The sequence below is a fragment of the Cryptomeria japonica genome, chromosome 3, assembly GCF_030272615.1.
Source record: "Cryptomeria japonica chromosome 3, Sugi_1.0, whole genome shotgun sequence".
Lineage (NCBI taxonomy): Eukaryota > Viridiplantae > Streptophyta > Pinopsida > Cupressales > Cupressaceae > Cryptomeria > Cryptomeria japonica.
Window position 1 is genome coordinate 780,432,101 of NC_081407.1, and position 15,162 is coordinate 780,447,262.

The following is a 15,162-nucleotide window of genomic DNA, read 5'->3' on the forward strand; positions in this document are numbered from 1 at the left end:
GTCAAAAAGGGCGAGTGATACTATATTTGGGGAGTAATATGTTACAGTACTAGGGGAGTGATACAATATTAATATAGTTTTGGGAGAATGATATAGTATTCAGAGTATAGTATACAGGGGGAGTATACTGAGTAGTGTAAGCAAAGTATCCAAGAGCAGTATACCGAGCAGTATACAGAACAATAAGCAAAGCACAAGAATAGATCACCAAGCATGCAAAATTAGAGTTATGTATAGTATATTGACAAGGGGAGTATATTTGATATATTATTTTATTGACTATTGTATATACTGTTAGTATAGTCAAATTATGCAAGTATATAGATTATTGAGTTATAACTTTGAAAGTAGTTTTTGTCAAACATCTCAACTAATGTCAAAAGGGGAGATTGCTACTACTTATCAGATTTCCATTAGTTTTATGTCAAAGTTATACTATATACTCTAGTCAGTTATCTATTACCAAAATATTCAGTCGGTATGTACAGTCTAGTCAGTTACAGAAGAAAGCAGTCAGAGAACGCAGTATACACTGAGCTATCTACAAAGTATCTTTACATGTCTACCCAGCAGCAAAGATGACACACCAAGTTGATTTACACCGAGTGAAACGTGTTACTAGATTCATTGAACCTGGACATGCATATGAAAATGTGTTACAAGATCAAGGCACATCAAACTGTTATCACATTGGAATTGCACTTGAAGATCGTGTATGATTTTGAGGACATCTAACCAATGAAATATTTTGCATGGTTATTCATTCAATAAATCATGTTTGTAAGATCGAATCAATGAATTGGATCACTATCATAAGAGACCTATTTATATAGCATGAGTTAAAGAGTTAAAGGTGTGTGCATGAGTGTAAGAAGACTGTTACAGAGACACAAAGGTCACCGAGAAGGTTTTCAGAGAACAATCGAAGAACAGAGTAAATAGAAGGGTTTACAGAGTTACTATATGGGTTCCCGAGGTATGCTATAAGAAAGGTAATCTATTATGAGCACATAGAATCTGCTATAACATTCTAGATGTAAAGTTGCAGATATTTGTAATGATTTTATTGTAATATTGTGAAGTTGTAAGAGAAACCTTTAACAGGGTCAAAGACTCTAATCAAGTCTATAAATTGTAAAGCCTCTAACTAGGTGCAACATTTAGATGAAGTGTTGTAATATCCTTTAGCAAGGTAGATCTAACAAATCTTGTTACTCCTAACAGGGTAAGCTATCAAAAATAGCTAAACATGTAGCTCTAACCGAGCACTCTTTATTATTACAGTAGTGAAGTTGTGGGTGCCATCCCCACCGCAGTTTTTCTCTCTAACCAAGAGTTTATGCATAATCAAAATATATGTGTTATGGAGTGAATCATGTATGATTGTTATCTATTTGTTTTAGTTTTATATTATGTTACTACACTATTCGATTTATGCGTAATAGTAAAGATATTGGTGAAGAAATGTTTTGAAGTACTGATTCACCCCTCCCCTCTCAGTACATTAGCTTTCCATATTGGGCCTAATAGGAAACAATATTCTATAGAAGGCATATACTAACATTGGAGGTATACACCAGCAGATACCAGCATTAGAGTAATCAAGGTCATCACTAGCTTAGGCACCGACACTGACATCCAACACTTCAGTGAAGCCAACATCAGTTTGGGATCTGAAAGGTTTTATTTGTAAAATCATTTTATAATTATTGTATAGGTTCTGACAATGAATATCTTTTGTAATGTATTGTAAGCCGACATAAGTCATATTGTTTGTGAAGGGTATAAGTCAGTTTGTTATGTCATTTTGATATAGGACAAGGAAATAGAACAATGTGATGCGAAGGATATGTATGTAGGTCATTTTTATGTGAAAGATATATCATGCAATGATCAGTAGATGGTTTGTAAAACATTCCTGGAGGAAAGGAGATACCAGTAAAAGGGTTTAGGTTTTATGAACCGGTACAGAATAAAGCTATAATCGGAACTCTTTTTGGTAGCTTGTAGTTAGTGAGAGTCTTTTGTGTTCACCATTACTATTTTATCTCAGTAGAAGCTTGTAGTCAGTGAGACTCTTTTGTGTTGAGCAGTGTGCTCTAGGTAGTCTTCCTTCCTGCATGTGCAAGACCCCATGCTATGTAATATCTTTCATATGGCCAGTGAATTGATATTGTGGGTCACAAATCCCACCGTGGTTTTCCTCTTTGAGGTTTTCCACGTATAAAATTTAGTGTGTTATGGTGTTCATTCATATGGCTGGTTTATTTACTTCATGTTATATGTTTCTTCATTTACTGGTTTATATGTGCATGTTATAATAAGGTAAAATCTTATATTACTAACAAAACACTGATTCACCCCCCCCTCTCAGTGTTCTTGGATTCCTTCAATTCCAACATGTTCTGCAATTTTATTGGTAGATGGAAAAGGTACATCAAAAACAAGTCTAGAAGAGAACTATGTACATTTTTTTATAGAATTCAAGACAGGTGGCTAAATAGAAAACTCAGGTGGCTTATAATCTAATGGATAATGACATTCTTTCTTGGTCAATCAGTTATAGACCATATAGTTTAGCAAGGACCAGTTGAAGAAGAACTCTCAAAGGATAAGTTTTCCTATATTGCTTAACCATTCTAAGTGGACACGTTTCGCTGCAACTGAAGAACTATGGAGGATGAAACCAAAGTGTACTAATCCTTAGGAGCTCTAGTATTTTAGAACTTAGGTTCTCAAGTAACTAAATAAGTGTCATAAGAGAATAAAAATTATTTCTCCTAGAATCATAGGAATGGACACATCAAACAAGGAAGATCAACAAAAGAGTATCGACATGACTATGAATGGAGTAACAACACCATGTGTGAATGATGTGAAAGATTATTTAGATGCAAAAGGATATGGAACATTGGTATTTCATGCCATTGGAGTTGGTGAGAAATCCATGGAGGAGCTGGTAATAGGAGGTTTTTTACAGGTATTCGATGTTCTATGTAAAAACTTGTAATCTTGCTTTTAAAAAAAACTTATTATGTATTCTTCAGAAGTCAAAATGATGCTTCACATTATATGTGCATCAGTTTATTTAACAACCAAAGAACTTTGTACATATAGAATATACAAATCTTATTCTGGATTACATTGTGAGGAGTTGGAACTTCAAAATATGGATGGAATTTTCAAACCAATTACATTAGAGAAATGAAAAACAATATAATGACATTCCATCAATAAAAATATTCTTGTGAATGATATTTGTATGGTATTTTATAAATCGTCATCACTGAAGTAGCCAATTTTATTGTCGGAGGTGTCATGGCATGTAATGAACAAAGATTTGATACCATTCTTGAGCAGAAGATTCCTTTAGTCTTGAGCATAGGGACCTTGGATATGGTGAACTTTGGACCTAAAGATACAAATTGCCACAATTGAATTTTGTGATCCATTTCATATGTCTTATTTCTCCTTATATAATTTTCATTGATTACTTTTGGCCAGTTTGTTTTGTAGCTCCTTTATTTTATCGATTCATGCACATAAAGTATGGATTAGATAATCATGAGTATGTCATTATAGTTCCTATAACATTAGATAATAAAAATTCATCTCACAGAATTCAGAACTGTTCTCTATAGGACTTGCTAGTGTAGACACCTAAAATTGTCCTGTCTAATTAAATAATTTTTTTATTTATTTAATTATTGTAAGCCTAATTCTTCTATTAAATAAATAAATTTTTATTTATTTAATTAATTCATTTATCCTCTTTTCTATCCTTTTTCCTCATTTAAATAAATACATTTATTTATTTAAATACTCATTTTCTTAAATTAAATAAATATTTTATTTATTTAATTGATCGCACATCCTCTATTAATTTAATATATCTTTATTTATTTAATTAATTCATTAACCTTTTCTACACATGACACGTGTCATTTATCTCTTAATTCCTACACTACCTACTCTCTCATTATTTTCTTATCTCTTTTACCTACCCTCTAATCCTACTCGACCATTTATCTTTTACATCTCTCAATCTTATCCATCCATTTTCCATAGTGTCTTTTATATAAGGAGATACTTCCTTCATTATCAATCCTCCTAATCATTCTTACTCCTGGACTAGCATTCAAACTTTCATATGTGATCAAACTATCAACCACATTTTCATTCTTTGTTGAGCTCTTGTGCACACATAAAATCTAAGAGAAAATATATCAAGCAAGATCAATGGAGATAGGAAGAATGGAGATCCAAACCCTATTGGACATGTGATGGTATCATTTTTGTGATTTTGTTGATTTACATTGTCTTAGGTAATCTTCATATGATATGGTGGATCTTTATTGTTGTTAGGCTAGGGTTTTGTGGTTGAATTCAAATAGTCTTTCAATATTTTTGTTTCCATTTTTACAATAAACATTTTGGCATGCCTGGTGGGACTCTTGTCCATTTTGCATTTGACATCTTTGTTGCAGATTTTGTGTTTTTGAAGTTGCAAATTTGACACTTTTCGATAGCATTTTGACATTTTCGCATCTACGCATATTGGAACTACATTTTTTTCTTTTCTGTCGAGTCTGTGATCTCTATAATCGTGTTTGTGTTCGACATTATTTTACTTTTTTGATGATTGTAGGGTCGCATTTGTGTTCTCGAATCATGTCTGTGCATCTTTCATCCCCGCCTATGTTCTAGAACCGCATCTATGCTGCCTAGGTGTGTCTGCACGAGTTTTAGGCATATCTATGATCTTTGATAGCATTTGCGTTAGGTTTAATCATGTCCGTGTTTCTGATTTTGCAATTTTTGATTTTTGTTGCAGTTTTAAAGCTTTATTTTGTCCTTTTGATTTTAGATCTGGTTTATTCGGGCTACCATCTTGTGATCTAGCTAACAAATTGGTGCAACTTGTCCTTGAAGCAAAACGTCCTATTGAAGGCCCATTTTTCACAAAGTCTATTTGGATCTAGCTAACAAATTGGTGCACTAAAATTAAATCATTGTCTTTTGTGTCTTGAGAAATAGGCTCTTTTTGTTTAATCTTTAGAGGGCCTGTCTCCCCGTGTGGTCATTAGGACTACTAGTGAGGAGAGAATGACCCAAGTGGTAGTGAGGAAAACCCACCTCTTTCAAACCACTATAAATAATTGTATCCATGGTGAAATCCATGGGTAAAGTGTGCTGATTACTTCATACCGATAGTATGTCTCCCCATAAACCCATTTGATCAAATTTATTTCATTAGTTGTAGGGCATAACCCCTATCGACTGGGAGCCTACTATATTTACAAAGCTGAAAGTTTCCCATGTATGACTACATGAGTGGATGCCCTTACTAGTACCTTTTTGTTTTAGAAAGCCAAAATTCTTCTAGTTGTTGGGGCAGGAGATCGGACCTCTGGAGCATCCCACACACATACGATTCTTAGTAGAGATACAAAGTTATCCATGGGGAGTTTTTGTGGGAATTGGTGCTTGGCTGCCCTAGAGAAGTGAGTGCCAAGGGTGGAGCCAGTGGGGTCAAGCATCTAAGTATCCTCTTTGAATAGCATAGCCTTGGGGGAAACCCCCTGTGGGATCAACAACTATTGTCCTGGCCAACCATAAGAATTGTGTTTGGCTTCTTTTAAACATTCAAACATCAACACCAAACATCAAAACATTGTGTCTTTTGTGTCTTCAAGTGTATGCAAAACATTTTTTACATAAAATAACACACTTTTCTTTTGAGTCATTTTGAGTCTAAACACTTGCAAACATTGAGTCCTCATCAACATTGTGTCCTCTTGTGATGAAAAAATAGTCAAAAAAATTTAGATTTGGTCACAACAAACAACTTCACAAATTGGAAAAATTGCACTTAGTTTCCAAAAATGTGTTTGTGTCTGACAGAAATATGTTTGTGTCATTTAACCATGTCTGTGAAGGACAGAAACACGTCTGTGTTATCATAAACAAAATTGTATTCACAAAATCTCAAAAACGGGTCTGTACAATGTTCAATCACGTCTGTGTCATTTAATCGCATTTGTGAAGTATACAGGCACATCTGTGTTTCAATATTGGAAAAAAGTTGCAGTTGAGGAAACAAGAGAAATCAATTTCAACATTCTTAAGCTTCCTAAGTTATTTCTCTAGGTTTTCATCTAGCATTTAGCCTATTTTTGGGTCTCACAAAGTTTATCATTGCTTTACACCTTGCATTACGTTCACATTTGTCTAAACTTGAATCAAAAGGTCACTTTATTGTCCTCATCTTGCTTTGTCTACACACTACATACAACAACATTTTTGTTGAGTGGTCCCTCATCAAGGTCTATCACCTTTGGGTCTCATTTGGTCTTACATAGAGTTAAGGTCAACTTACCTCATCAACAGAAACTATCATCTCTTTGGAAGTCACACCTACTCTACTACATACATACTTGGTCTTACACTTTGGAAATTGCAAGTACACCTCAGATTCATTTACATTCCATCCAACTCTTGGTCTTCCATACTCTTTTCATTTTTATCTAGTCTCACACATCTTGGTCAATACCTAGTTCATGTTTGAAACCCTTTCCCAAAAATCTAGGAGAGAAGCTAAAGAGGCTTAGGAGTCCGCAAACATGAGTGCCTATGAGTATGACAATGATATCTTTTTCAATTCTAATCATACCACATTACCTGACATGAACACTTATAGAAACATTCACAATATTGAGAACATGGATAATACAAACAACAATGATACACGCAATGACAATGTGGACAACATTTCAGTACATTTAGCAGAAGTGGAAGACTCTATTAGGGATCCTCATTTTAATAGATTGGTTGAGGAAATCATGAGAAGAGAGAAACAATTTTTCTACAAGTGATGGCACAAAGTGGAGCCAAGATACCTCATGATTTTGATATGTCTCAAATAATGGAAAATCAACCTATGCAAGAAACTCAACTCAACATGGATCAAAGGAGACCTAATAGTGGAGGTACTAGAGGATCACGTTTCGTGCCTGAGTCACCCTCATCCTTGTTTCAAAAACCTGAGGTCCCAAATACACATGGTCAAGCTTATGATACTCATGAACAACTCCATCAATGTATACTATTATGGAATTCTTATGCAAATAAATACACTCAATCACATACCAATGCTAAGGACCAATCTTCAAAACAATTGGATATCCAAAGGCATGATCAAATCTATACACAAGGAAACCCTATGTCAAATTTGGGGGCAACACACAAGAACAAACTCATGACATGCCCGTAGAATATGATATACATGGACAAAGCAGATATTCCATTTCTCATTATGACTCTATACCAAGTGGTGCCTATACGTAGTATCTTATAGACATCCTCCATATGAGCATGTTTACGATCAATATCATATGTATATGCAGTATCCTCCTCCTCCACCCGGTGGCTCAGGCATGGGATATGATCCAAGAAGTTGGTCTCCACCTAAGAATAATTTGGAACAACAAATAAAGGACTTACAAAAGAAAATGGAGGACATAAATACACCAAAGCCAACTTACATAATGAGAGACATATGTCCCTATCCATTTGACAAAAGCATTCCAATGCCTCCTTTTCCTACACATTTCATGACACCAAAGTTTGATAAGTACAGAGGGAAAGGGGACCCTAAGGCACATATAAGACACTTTTTCATAGCTTGCATTGAGGTAGCAGCAGAAGAGACATACTTGATGAGATTATTCCCAAAAAGATTAGATGATCAAGCTATGGAATGGTTCTCCCAACTTCCACCTGGAATTAAGTCATGGGGTGACTTAGCAGAGGCATTTATCCAATATTTGTCATATAACATAGAGATAGATATATCAGTTACCACTTTGTGCAACACTAAGCAAAAGGATGGGGAGTCTTTTTCTTCATTCCTACAAAGATGGAGGAATTTAGCTAGTAGATGCTCTTGTGAAATTCCACAAAAAAAATGGTATAGATGTTCACCCAAAATGTTAACAAAGACATTGGTTATGACTTGAGAAAAGCTTGTTTGTCCACCTTCAAGGATGTCATTGAGAAAGGCTTAGCAACAGAGAAGGTCTTAATTGAACAAGGAGTCATTAAGATATTTAAAGAAAAAAAAGAGGACTTTAAAGGAAAAGATAAGCCATGATTTTGGAATAAAAGAAAGAACACAGTCAATGATGGTGTTGTTGATGCTAACATGATGCGACACAAAATCATTCTTTTTGGATCAGGCTCTACAAACAAGCAAGTTAATACTCAAACAACTTCAAAACCATGAAAGAAATACACCCCATTGGGAGAACCACTTGAATCAGCTTTCAAGAAGCTAGTGGCAAACAAAATAATAGCAATTCTAGATAATCTTCCATATGAGCCAAAGGTCAAACCAAATTGGTGGAATAATGATGAGAACTACGAGTATCACAAGAGCAAGGGACATAAAATAGGAAATTGTCACCGGTTGAAGAACATCATATAAGATCTTATTGATAGAGGTGACATTGAGATTGAAGGACATTCATCCAATCAAGAACATGAGATGTTTAGGGAACCATTCCCTAAACATGACAAGGGAAAAGCCAAAGCCATAGATGAGCAAGCCAACTATAGAAAAGCATCCTATAACTATGATTCAACTATTAATCACATCTCGATGGACAATTATGTCTCTTCCATTATCATACAGGACAAAACACCTGAAAATTATACCCAAAGACCTAAATTTGTCCTAAAAGGCATTGGACCTTCTTTTGAATCTACCTCCGAATGTAATGTCACAACTGATCGAGGTAAGGTCACTTTGCAAGGTACTCCAGCTAAAACCACTGCTTCCTCAGCAACCAAACCTAAGTATGATCTGGTAGAATAGTTAGGGAGGATGCCTGCACTTATCTTCATCCTTGAGCTTTTACGCATATCCCCTGCACATAAAGCCATCCTTGATAAAACTTTGATAGAAACTTCTGTCTATTGGAAAATGCACACTCCAATGAGACATTGTAGGTGATTGAAGGTATTGTCATTGATGGAAACCTTACAATCCTATGACATCGGCAAGGCAATCCACTAGCACCAGCAAAGTTAGATTCTACACCGGCACATAGATCACCGACATCGGTAGTGAAAGGAAGCATACCAGCACAGAAGCCGATAGGAATTTTGTTGTTAATATATTTTGTTTATTATTGTAAAATCATTGTAAGCCGACTTGGCAAGTTGTAAAATGACTCTTATATAAGAGAAATCATTGTAGAACATTTGGTAATAGATAGAGAATGTAATTAGGCAAAATAAGGTAGACCTATTATGCGAATTATAGGTTAAGGGTTTATGTAAGAAGCAGAGCAGAAACTGATACTGGATCTGGCATAGTAGATGCTATCTTGAAGCAGTACAAGACATTGGATTTGTATAATCCATTTTGTAATTGAGTAGTGAGCTCTAGGCACTTGGCCTTCCTATATGTGTAGGTCCCTCTTATAGCAGTAATATTCTCTTATTGGCGAGTAAGTGAATATTGTGGGTCACAAATTCCACTGAGGTTTTTCCCACTCTGGGTTTCCTTGTTAAAATGTTGTGTTATGGTGTGTTTTTCATGTGGTTTCTTTTGTCTCTGTTTATTGCATTACTTTCTGTTTACCAGTACACAGTATTAATATGCTCTACATGTTTTAAGTTTAGAAAATCTTACAACCTATTAGATACTGATTCACCCCCCCCTCTCAGTATCTGTGGGAATCCTAACACTATCCCCACTGATCTAAACGTGGACCAATTTCAAGCTAGGGTAGGATACCTTTTCATTCCATATTCCCTTACATTCACTGAAGCTGACAACACATCCGTAAGCCAGCCACATAATGCACCTTTACACATTAAAGCCTTCCTACACAAACATCAAATAAAACAAGTCCTAATAGATGGAGGAGCTGGTCTAAACATTTCTACATTGAACACTCTTAAGAAATTGGGATATTCTGAAAAATGTTGTGAATTCTACACATTCAACCACCATAAAAGCATATGATGACAAAGAGCATTCATCCAAAGGCACAGTCAACTTACCTCTCAGAGTTGGGCCAGTTACATAGGATGTGGTTTGTCAAGTTCTTGATATGGAGCTCACATACAACATATTTCTAGGATGTCCATGAATTCATGAGATGAGCGCAATCCCATCTATATATCATCGTTGTATCAAGTTTCCACACAAAAGAGTTGAAGTGACCATTAATGGTGATCCTAATTAGTTCATATATTGCAATAACCTATGAGCAAGATCAGAAATAACAATCCCAGTCAATCAAGAGGTTGTTCCTTCATCAGCATATGTTGATCTAGAATCCTTGAAAGCTTCTACATCAAAACAAGCAGAGATCAAAGAAAAGTTCAAGATTAAAGACATGGGATGTGGTGAGTATATCTTCCATGTTGATCAACTCCCACTATCTCCTAAGGAATTTAGTCAACATGACCAACCTACAAACAATTTGCAATGCCAAGGAATTGGGTATGAAGCACCTAGTGTTGTGGCTACTAAGTTTGAATGCAAATCTCCTCTAGTGGTGCAAGCAACTCTTGATACCAATAGTCCTAAGAGTGGTTCCAAAAAAGAATCTATTGAGCGTATCGCCAACCCTCTTGAGAATTCCAATATCCTTACCATTTCATACACTCATTCCATTTCCACTCCTTTCCTAGACTTTAATCAACAAGAATTAGAAAAGCCCTTACTCATTGGGGATCAAAAATCAAGCTTTGAAAAGAAAAATCTAAAAGTTGAAAATAAAGAGTGTGAGATCTAGCCAAGATCAAGGGCACAATGAAAAGTATAAAGAGAGACAATAGAATGACAAGAACAAATTGTATTCTCATCAATATGCAAATGATCAACTAGATTAACCAATACAATGAATATGAATCTACTTATATAGGCAAGGCTATATGGATGTACGAGCACACAATCATGACATTTTGCTCAATGAGAAACAAGGGTAGGTAAGAAATACTAGGGGTAGGTAGGAGAAATAATATAATATTCCACAAGAGGTGGATGACCCACCAAATGTGGAGTTTAACAGCAAAATAAGACCACAAAAGGTGGAATTTCTCCTACAAGCTATATCCCTATGTGCACACTTCCCTAAGTGTCTCAAATCCAAACTATGAAGAGATGCATTATCCTAAGTTAACTTAAGTAAAGTGTAATAATATCCATGATGAATATTTATTTACACCAACACCCCCCCTTAAGTACAACTTAGGGGAATGAAGACTCAAGTCAACAATGCAAGATGGGTCCCAGCTACAAGGCCATGATAGATACCCATGTACAATATGAAAATGCAAGAAAAAATATGCAATGCAATCTCTCACAAATGGAGAAAGGGAGAAAACCCAATGGGAAAAAACTGCCCCCCAAAAGAGAGATGAATGTACAAAAGAATCTCAAAGAAGAAGGACAAAACCTCAAAGAGGAAAAAGTCCCCCCCATAAGAGACGAAGGGGAAGTTAGCTAACCCCCCTAATGAGACATCTCGCACCCCCAAGAGAGCTTGAAACTGCTAGAACTTACTCTTGGTGAAAGGTTTGGTGAATATGTCTGCAACCTGCTCTATTGTAGGACAATACTGCCAGTCAATGACCTACTCCTGAATCAACTCTTAGATATAGTGCATATGGATCTTGATGTGTTTGGTCTACTGGTGCTGGAATGGGTTCTTTGAGATGGCAATAGCATTCTGATTGTCAAAATGTAGAATTGTCGGTCGTGGAGTGGTGAAACCAAACTCTATGAGAATATACTGAAGCCAAATGGTCTCAGTCGCTGCGTTAATAGCTCCTCGATACTCAGCCTCATTCAAAGAAAGAGAAATAGCATGTTGCTTCTTGCTCTACCAAAAAATGGGGCTTGAACCAAGGTGAAAATTGTAACCTGCAGTAGACTTACGATAATCAAGATCGCCAACCCAATCGGAGTCTATGTAACCAGCCAAGCGAAGTCCTGTGCCTACTACATAGTGAATCCTATAGTGATGTGTACCTAGATGTAATGAATGATTCAAAAGACCCAAGTCAGTCATAGAAAATCTATCATGCAAGGTAGATTTGACACTGCCAATGATGGATGTGGTGCTCCTTGTAATCATCAAATCGTCAACATAGAGCACAAGTATCAAGTGAGAGTCATCTTGTCACAAAATATAGACATTCAGATTGGAATGACACCTAGTGAACCCTGCTGAGAGAAGAAAGGAATCCATCTTGGTGTACCAAGCCCTGGGGGCCTTCTTTAGGCCATACAGAGATTTCCTTAGTCTGCAAACCAAGGAAGTATCCTAGATGAAACCCTATGGCTGCTCCATATAAATCTCCTCATCAAGATCACCATGAAGAAAAGAACTCTTCACATCCATCTGGTGTACAACCCAGCCACTAGCTGCGACAATAGCAAGTGTTAAGTGAATGGAGTTCATCTTTGCTATGGGTGCAAAGGTCTCGGTATAGTCAACACCTAGAACCTGAGAGAAACCTTTCGCAACAAGCCAAGCCTTATACTTATCCACACTGCCATCCATTGCAAACTTGGTTCGACAGATCCACTTACATTGAACCATCTTTCTCCTCTTAGGGAGATGAACTAACTCCCATGTGTTGTTCCTCATCAAGGAACTATACTCTTCCTCTATAGCTTGGTCCCACTCAGGAACCCCTGATGCTTCCCGTAATGTTTGTGGAAGATCCTGATGCTGTGATTGAGTCCTTCATGTATTTGAAGGATCCCCAACAAGAGAACCCATAGACTCAAGTGTCTGTCAATCCCAATGAGGTCTAGGTGGAGGTGGAGAATGAGGCTCCTCAACTGCAAGTGGACCCTACAAAGGTGTAACCTTGGGAGTCAGAGTTGAAGGAGTCCCATCATCTGAATCACTAGCATCACTATCCATAATGGAAGAAGGTGGAGGAGGTATAGAGGCTAAGCTAGGAGAGCTTTCCTCAAAGTGAACACTCCTCTCAATGAACACCTCATGTGTCTCAGGATCCATCAATCTATATGCCTTACCACCCTCAAGATATCTGACAAATATGCAAGGTCAACTCTGAGGTTCCAATGCCTTGCATTTTTGCAGAGGTATGCGAGCTCATGCTGGACACCCAAAGACTCTGAAATGTCTCACAATCGGTTTCCTACTAGCCCAAGCCCCAAAAGGAGTAATGCCTTGCAAATATTTTTGAGGAACCCGATTCTGGATGTGTGTGGCACAATTGATAGCCTCTGCCCAAAAGGCGGGATCAAGAGAACGTGCATGTATCATACAACTAGCCATTTCTTTGAGAGTTTGATTCTTGCACTCTGTAACTCCATTCTGCTATGGAGTGTATGCGATAGAATGCTAAAGATCAATCCCCTCAAATGTACAAAAATACTCAAGTCTTTTGTTCACATATTCCCTTCCATTATCTATATGAAGAATCTTGACCACTTTCTTGGATTGCTTCTCCACAAGAGTCTTGAAGTCCTGAAATCTCATGAATGAGAAAGTAGACCCAAGTGAAGCAAGAGTAGTCATCAATGAAGGTGAGGACATAGTGGGCCTTGCTAAATGGAGGTGCTAGAAATGGACGTGCTACATCATTGTGAATAAGTTGAAGAAATTCCAAAGCTCTCCAAGCTTTCCCCTTATCAAACTTCTCCTCGGGATGCTTTCCCATGGAACAACCTGAACATACAAACTCTGAAAAATTGATTCGAGGTATACCTGTGACTATGTCTTTAGTGCTGGGATTTTGAAGATAGCAGTAGTTGAGGTGACCAAAGTGCTCATGCCATAGCTTACATTCTAAATTTGAATGAGTAAGCAAGGCCCTAGAAGGAGAACTTGGCACAAAGTGGGAGAATGAATAAATCCTTTAGTTGTCATTGACTTGTCCCACTACTACCAAGGCATCATTATCAAGTTCCTTTACCACAACTGAATTTGGTGTAAACTCAAACTTTTTCCCATTCCCATTGTGAGTGATTTGGTAGATAGAGAGAAGGTTGGTAGACAAGTTGGGAACATAAAGAAAATTCTCAAAAGTTCCATCATCCATGTCAACTGAACCTTTCCCTTCAACCTCTACTTGTGTACCATCACCTATGTAAATGTGAGGTACTTTTCATGGCTCCAATGAAGAAAACTACTCCTTTATAGAACCCATGTGATAAGAGGCACCCGAATCAAGTATCCATTGATCTGAAGAACCTATTGTAGCCACAAATGCTTGCCCTTTTCCCTTAGACTATGAGGAAGAGGAAGGACATGAATCCTTCTTTGTGTAGGAGGATGGCAAGTTGATGTTGTTTTTCTTAAGAAGATTTGTCAACTCATCAACTTGCTTGGTGTGGCATTGATGCTCATCATGACCATACTTCTTGCAATATGCACAAGTTGGTTTATCCTTCTTAGGTGGAGTCCCCTTTTTGGAAGAGGATGAAAAATCGCCTTGTGTTGGAGAGGATGATTGTCCTTTTTCCTGTTGTGGCTTTGACTTAGATTTCTTCTTCTTGTTGTTGGAATCTTTGCCTTGACCTCCTTGATTCCCTTGATTAGCCACCAAATCCTTAGACTTTGAAGACTTGAGAAGCCCCATGTTCAACAACTTAGATTGTTCCAATATCAATATTTTTGTGAAAGCATCAAATGAAGGCATAATATAGGAACTCCCCACTATCAAAGTATGAGTTTGGAAGCTAGACACAAATGCTACATATTTTGTTGCAAGCATGTCCAACAAGTTGAATATCAACTGAGCATCATTTTTGTCAATTTCACAATCCTTAATTTTTGCTCTTAGCTCATTTGCTTTGTTGACATAATCTTGGATTGTATCAAAAATCTTGGAATCCAAGTTGGTGAGCTCATTGTCAATCTTGTAACCTCTGATTTCATCAACTTGACCATACAATTTCTAAAACATATCCCAAGCCTGTTTGATTGTAGTACACTTCTTAATGTGAAAAATGAGGTCATCTGATACATACTTATGCAAAGTTCCAAGAGCCATGCAATTATTAGTGAGCCATTCTAACTGAGCATTAGGATCAACCTTAGGATCAAGTGGTGCTACTATAGTTTTATCTATGTAATGCATGAGACCTTTTTCCATTAATTT